The sequence below is a fragment of the Octopus sinensis genome, linkage group LG17 (genome assembly GCF_006345805.1).
Source record: "Octopus sinensis linkage group LG17, ASM634580v1, whole genome shotgun sequence".
Lineage (NCBI taxonomy): Eukaryota > Metazoa > Mollusca > Cephalopoda > Octopoda > Octopodidae > Octopus > Octopus sinensis.
Window position 1 is genome coordinate 33,905,105 of NC_043013.1, and position 7,500 is coordinate 33,912,604.

The 7,500-nt window shown below is 34.5% G+C and overlaps 1 protein-coding gene across 1 annotated transcript in view; it reads right to left on the reverse strand.

Annotated features, from left to right (window-relative positions):
- Nucleotides 1-7,500, reverse strand: part of LOC115221044 (thiamine-triphosphatase-like) — a 583,944-nt gene that overhangs the window by 14,056 nt on the left and 562,388 nt on the right. Inside the window, exon 3 of the mRNA XM_036510486.1 lies at nucleotides 2,233-2,255. The gene's annotated coding sequence lies outside the window, so the exon portion shown is untranslated. The remainder of the gene's footprint in view (nucleotides 1-2,232; nucleotides 2,256-7,500) is intronic.

Here is a 7,500-nt window from a genome sequence, read left to right on the forward strand (position 1 = left end):
CATCGGGACCACTGTATTTAAGTAGTGCCGTGAAACTAACAGCTTTTGTGTGTTCTCGAATAGCTTACAAACATCTTCCACGATGCAATTGTTTTTGCTTCAGGACACGATCTCAGATCGAGTCACTTGCTATGCAAGTACATTTCCGTAATTCTTTTAAATCACTGTGGATTGATCTTCTCAGGTTCTCCAATATTCTAATTTCTAAAAAAAACAATCGGGGGCAGGGAGTGGGGTTGCAAAAACTTAATAATTTCTCAAATTTTCTTTTTTATAGCATATAAACGTATTTAAGTGGGGGAGGGGAATATTAAAAAAACATCAATACATGCGGGAGTGATAAAGAAACGAGGAGGGTTGTCTTTTGATGTGCTAGAAACAACAGCCAATCGCCATTAAATCACTCTCTTTTCCCTCTGGAAATATTAACGTTTTTTTTTTATGGAAAATGCTTTTCCCTGTGGTTTTGATATGCAAAAAAAAAAACTGTACAAAATAGGTCTGCAGTGAGATGATGAGGGAGAAGGTGTAAATAAGAGTTTTCAAGACTTTTTCCATACAAAGGTGCCCCCAACCCCATCATTTCGAAGGCTGTGGTTTACAAAATGTGGTGGGGGGGATCCCCGAAAAGATCTTCTCCACAAATTTCTTTATAATCGTAATTTATGCTGTTTGAAAGGGATTTGTATAAATTTTCATTAAAATATACCCATCTTTCTGTAAGTTATTAGGGAAAAAAGTCAGATCGTGTGAATTTTCCGAAACTCATCTCTCCACCCCTTCGGAAAAAATTCTTTCCCATAAATCCCTGTATACTCTGAAGCCTTTTTGTTAAAAGGTATCCATTTTCTGGATGTTATGTGGCAACAATTTCGGGGGCATATTCATCCGTAGTAATGCCCTTTTATTTATCCGATTGTTTTCATTTCATGTTTATTTCATTCTTTGTTTGAAATGGTCTCTTTCTCTCTCTCTCCCTCTCTCTCTCTCTCTTTCTTTCTTTCTCTCTCTCCCTCACACACACATACACACACACACTGCATAGCTTACGGATGGGCTGCTGAATTGAAATCTCTATGTTGTGAGCACTATTATAAAAAGAAACAATTAGATGTAAAATGCAAATATTATTAGAATTGAGAATCAAATGGGAAAATATTATCGAGGGGCTAGCAGAAAACCGTCCGGGGTGGCTGTCTTTCTGCTAGTATGTGTGTGTGTATACACACATACATTATGTCATGTCACTTGTGAGGTCTCTCATGAGTATAACTCGTAACATGGAAACCAGTACAACTTGTTGCATGTTAGATTCATAGGTAACTAAACTGGCACCCTCACTAGGCTTGCCCTGTAAGGATGATTGCTAGAAACTTATATAACCTATATAAGTTCAACCACTAGCTAACAATAGCACTGGCTCCCAGAAATTCTGGGTTTGTGTCCGGCATACTGGAAGACCACCAGGAGTGAGGCAATTCTCAGCTAGCTTTTAAAGCATGTCTCTAGGAGAAGGTCACTCTGATATAAAACTAAATATGCAGGGAATGCCACTAAATATTTTGGGGACCTCTTGCTTGCGCTTGAGATCAGGCGTTCCCGCATTCTTGTGACCCATTTTGGCACTGAATATCTTGCACCTGCTTGTCTGTGGATTATGCAACTGAGTGAGAGGATCTGTGAAATATTGTGCAAGCCTTACTGGGCATAAAATTTTGTGTCACGCAATCACTGGCGTGGTGACTTTCTGATGCCCAGTTGGGCAGAAAAGTGCTGATGAAGATCTGCTGTTAGAAACGTCAACAATATTTTTCTTCTTTTTAAAAGTTGGAACATCAATTGGCTATGATGTAAAACGCCATGGAAAGATCCATGCTTGCAAATATCATTCAGAGAGAACATTCGAAATTTGATTATTTAAAAATGGAGCACAGTGAATTATATGATTGCAGAATACCAACAGTACAAGTTCTACTGGGCTGGACATGTCGCAAGGTTCACACCATGTGGTTGGGAAGCAAACTTCTTACCACACAGCCACTCCTGCCCCTATTTTATATATATTTTTTCTATATGTATGTACATTATTAAAATTCAAAGTGATAAAATAAAACATTTAAATACAAAAGACCAAGAACAAAAGCTACTAAATGAAACTTGAGAACTGTTGCAAATATTGAAAAAGTAATAATGAAATAGAAATTAAATAAAATGTAAACACAAGCTGATTACCTGAAAACCAGGAACACCAATATCTGGAAAAGAAAAATTGAGAAAAAATATGTACTTAGAATTAAGGCATAACACATTAACCATACAAAATATGAAAAGTAAATATAAAGAAAATTGTGTACAAATGCAAAGAAAATTTTAAATTAGTTTTGTAACTAATTGCAAGAGAGAAGAACTAGGAATATATCATGAAACTCTCAAAAGAATGATAATCATTTAATAAGTAGTGTTAATAATCAATTTGAATAATGGTTATTTAGATAGCAAAACAATAAAATGTGTGCATGGACACACAAGTGCATTGTTGAATCACTCAAAACATTTTATTCTTTACATAAATATATATGATGATACGTAGTAGTAAGATTCAAAGATCTAGGTGTAGGAAGTTAGTAAGTTTCAAGCAGTCCGTAGAAGAAGAAAACAAACAACTTTCAGGGACAATAATAGTTTATTGGCTTAGACGGTTGTAGGTGTTCGCCATATCGAAGTTCGATAAGATGAAAAGGTTCTGTTCTAGTTCATGGTTAACATCCAGGGTTCCTAACTATGCAAATAAAAATCCAAATGTAGGGAATGGAGCATCTAAAATTCAAGCTACATATATTTGCTAGCTAGAAGAACCCTGGAAGTAACAATAGCTCAACGAGGGGTACTCTACTAGCTACTTCTTAGGCCAAAGATACCTTAGGTAAATGAAGGCTACATTGATGTCAAGGGGTTCCTAAGTTAACTCACAGGAGATGTTATTCAAAATGAGTGGCGAAGATGGAAGTGAAGAAACAAAATGGAAGAGCAAATATATGAAGAAATAAACTATGGGAGTGGGCAATTGTCTAAAGTTGTTAAGAATAAAGAAAAGTAGAGGGGAAAAAGTGGGGAATTTTGATTAGATTGAAACTGATTAGGGAAAGATCGTGGTGAATATAAGGTTGGGGTCATTTAAATATATTGTCACACCCATCTATATACATTTAAACAGAATCAAAGGAAAGAAAAAAAATTAGAAGTAAAAATGTCAGGAGAAGAAGAGAGGTGGATTTGTTAGAAGAGAGGAAAAAAGAAGGCAAGATGGGAAATAAAGTTACTGGTCATCAGGGTAACATAGTAGTTCGAGGTAAATTGGCGGTTTACCCATAACAGTAAAACTATATGTTCTCATATCTGCGCACACGGGTACATTTTCTCTCTGCACTTGTGGTATCCTATAGGTGTGCACATGTACATACAAGCCTGCATATTCTCAGGTGCAAAGAGGACGATGTAGGAAGATCAGAAGGTCAAGGAAATATAAATGTTGTAAATACATAGAAGACTTGCGATTGGAGGTGGACGAATAGTTAGAGAATAATTGGGGAGGGTGCTATTATTTGTACCTTGAGAAATGTATTGCATAACCTATGTTTAAAATTAAGAATTAGGCTGTCCCATTTATTCAAGCAATTGTTACATTGCATAACAGATAAGACTTCTGTGATGCAGAGGTCACATCTGTTGTTATAACCATTATATGGTTTGGCATGAGTAACAATGGACCATTTTAAATTGCATAGAACTGTGTTCTATACAATTGTATACAACTGTATGTGTGTGTGTGTGTGTGTATAAAGACAATGATGGAAATGTATGTGTCACTATGTGACCGCGTGTGTATCGTTGGCAATTTTCTTTCTCCGTCTTCCCTTCTTTGGATTTTTCTATATTTCTGATGAAGAGCTCCGATCGAAACGCAAAATTCTTTTTCTTTTCTTTCCTTTCCTGAGCGTCCAATAACACATTACCACGTCCTCGCGATGCTGTTTTTCTTACTTGTTCTTGCTTGGATTGACTACATATATATGTATATATATATAATATATATATATATATTATATTATATATATATATATATATATATATATATATATATATATATATATATATATATGTATATATATATTACATACTTATTACATATACAACACCACATATATATATATATATATACATACAAATACGAATAGAAAAGCTTAAAGAAGGTACAACTCTGTTTAACACTCTCCTGTATTTCTTAATTTGAAAGGCATTTACATTGAGATTTGAACCACTAACCGTTGAATCCTCTTAAGGTATCCTACACAGGCCAGCATGGAAAGTGAATGTAGAACATTAATGGTGATGTATGTGTGTATGAGCAAATGTATAAATATTCCTAATATAGTAAGAATACGTTATTTGTCATCGATGATAGGAGATACTTATATCATAGAAGTTCCTTAGAAACACACAAGCACACAAACACACATAGAAAGATGTACACGTCTTTATATGTATATGTACATACACACTCATACACCCCTCAACTTCCATCCATCTTTCACATTCCCAACTTCCATATCATTTCGTTCCCTAACCCTACCTGGTCCCCACTTCTCACAACTATATCTATCAATATTAAAAAAGAATAAATAAAGTTCAAAGAGACGGAAATTGAGCAAATTCTTTAGACCATATTAAAGTGGATCACAAAAAGTCTCAGAAAACTGCCAAGCAGACCCTCAAGTAAAATAATTTCAAACTGTGTATGCATGTCTGAGTGTATGAATCTTTGTGCAAGTGTACACATACAGACCCGTATATGTGTGTGAGTGTGTGTATACATATATACGTGTGTATTTCTTTGTGCCTTATATACATATTTGACTGAATATATATAATATATATGTATACAGATTATTTACGTGTATACCCACACATACAAGCACAGAGTATATTAAAATGCATGTGTGTGTGCGTGTGTGTATGTATGCCTGTGTACATGTGTGTAGATATTTGTGGTCACATACAGGTGTTGGTAGTTGCCACAGCTAGTTGTAGGGTGGGGAAGCAACCGTGAGTCACCTTACTTCTATGAATGTTGGCTTCAAAACCATATACAGACAAGGACATTTTATGATAAACATGTACTTTATATATGTGTGTGTGTCTGCATATGTACATATATTCATACATATGTATGTATGCAAGTACATGCCTATGTAATTGTGAATGAGGGTGCTGAAGCATCTATTTTACAAGAAATAAATTAAAAGCTCATAATGATGTAAGAAGCGTGCAATATATATACGCTAACAGGGGAGATAACTGCCCCATGTACACCCCTCGGATCACTAGACTAGACTAACTTCACTTAGTTTCGTAGGCTCACCAGTAGTGACTATTCACACGGTTAATGGCTTGGTTAAATCCAGTAGTTTAGTATATTTGTATTTTACCACAAAAATTTGGCTGATTTAGTGAAATGATAATGCATACATTAAAAATTAATATAAACCGCTAGGCGCAATATAATACTATGCAGGATAAATTTTATCGTCACTAATTGTGACAGGATGTTGAAACACTAATATTGCAAGATTTAAGAGTTAAAAACTCTTAATGCTGTTATAAGTGAGCAATATGCATACACTGACAAGGGAGGTAACTGCCCCATGAGCACATCGAGGATCATTAGACTAGTTTCACCCATCAGTCATAAGGCTTGTCAGTTGTGACTACTCAAACGCTCGATGGTTTGGCTTAATGAGCGGGTACAAGTTGAGGGAGGGGGGGTTAGAAAAGTATGTTGTTGGGAAAAGATCTCACAGTAACAGTGTGTGCAGGATGTTTCATGAGGGAGGGTGGGAGATAGAGAGGAGGAGAAGTGCTTGGAAGATGGGATGTGGGAAGAGGTTTGGCAGAGAGAGGTTGTCACCAGCACACCATTTGATCTCCATTTTGCTTAGCTGGATGGGTCTTCTGAAGCGCAGCAATTTTCTTGTTATTTTGTCATCCCCTCTAAGAGGCTCAACATCCTTAATCCCCAAAGGATTTACTAATTTATATGCTGTCCTGCTTTCTAGTACTTTGGTCTTTGCTAAATCAATTCTAAAGACCTTTGCTATACCCGAAATTTCTTCTGTAATTCTAGTAGGGATTCAGGTATTATAAGAAGGTCATCAGTATAGAGAAGATCCCATGGGTGTAACCACTTTTAAATTAATCTTATCTGAAGGACTATGGTAAATAAAAGGGGGTTGAGGAGAACTAGTCCTTTCTGAACTCCTACTTGCACAATAATTTCGTTGCTATACTGATTGCTGACTTTCACCTTACTGACGACATCCCAGTACATGGCTTGGTTGGGCCTCATTGCCCACAAACACACGAAATTAGTATGCAAGTAGGAGTTCAAAAAGACCAGTTCCCCTCAATCCCTTTTTATTTACCATGTGTGTGTGTATGTATGCCATTTCCTTGATACCACATGAGGGTTGTAGGGTTGTATATGAAACCATCATCATTACAAATAATGCTGCTTATTTCCAGTTTTCTCTAAAAGCATATCTGACCATGGGGAAATATTAGCTTACTGGGAAACAGGTGAGGATTGGTAACAAGAAGTACTTCAAGGTGTAGAAAATCTACTTCAACAATTCTGCCTGGCCCATGCCAGCATAAAAAGAAAGCAATTGTTAGAACAATAACAACAACAGCATATACTATATATATATTATATATATATATAATATATATATATATATATCTATATATATATATATATATATATATAAGTAAAAATAAGTTCAAAACGAACAATTTAAACTTTTCGAGAGATCCAAAGGAGAGAGAAAAAGAGGTTGAATCCGAATTAGATTTAATACAAAATTGGATTCAATCATACGCCACGTTTCAAAAGACAATACAAATATGTAAGAAAAAATTATAATCATAGTAATTATAATTTAATTATAATACTATGATTATAATTTTTTCTTACATATTTGTATTGTCTTTTGAAACGTGCTTATGTATTGAATCCAATTTTGTATTAAATCTAATTCTGATTCAACATCTTTTTTCTCCTCATTTTTATACTTGTTTATGGTATTTCTACCTATAACGATATTTTTCAACTATTATATATATATATATATATATATATATGTAATATATATATATATATATATATATAATTAATCAATAATTATATATATAATTTATTGAAACAAGACTTAACTACTCTATCCTGAATTAATGTCCAAACATTACTAAGCTACCGACAGCTTTGGTAGCTCCGTAATGCTTGGACATTAATTCAGTATGAACGAGATGAGACTTGTTTTGACTTTCTCCCTTAAAATAATTACATATATATAATTAGTAATTTAATATATAAATTGTTCATTTCCATGCTGACTACCTGATAATTATCGTTAATGTGATTTTTATAATCATTTTATGAATATA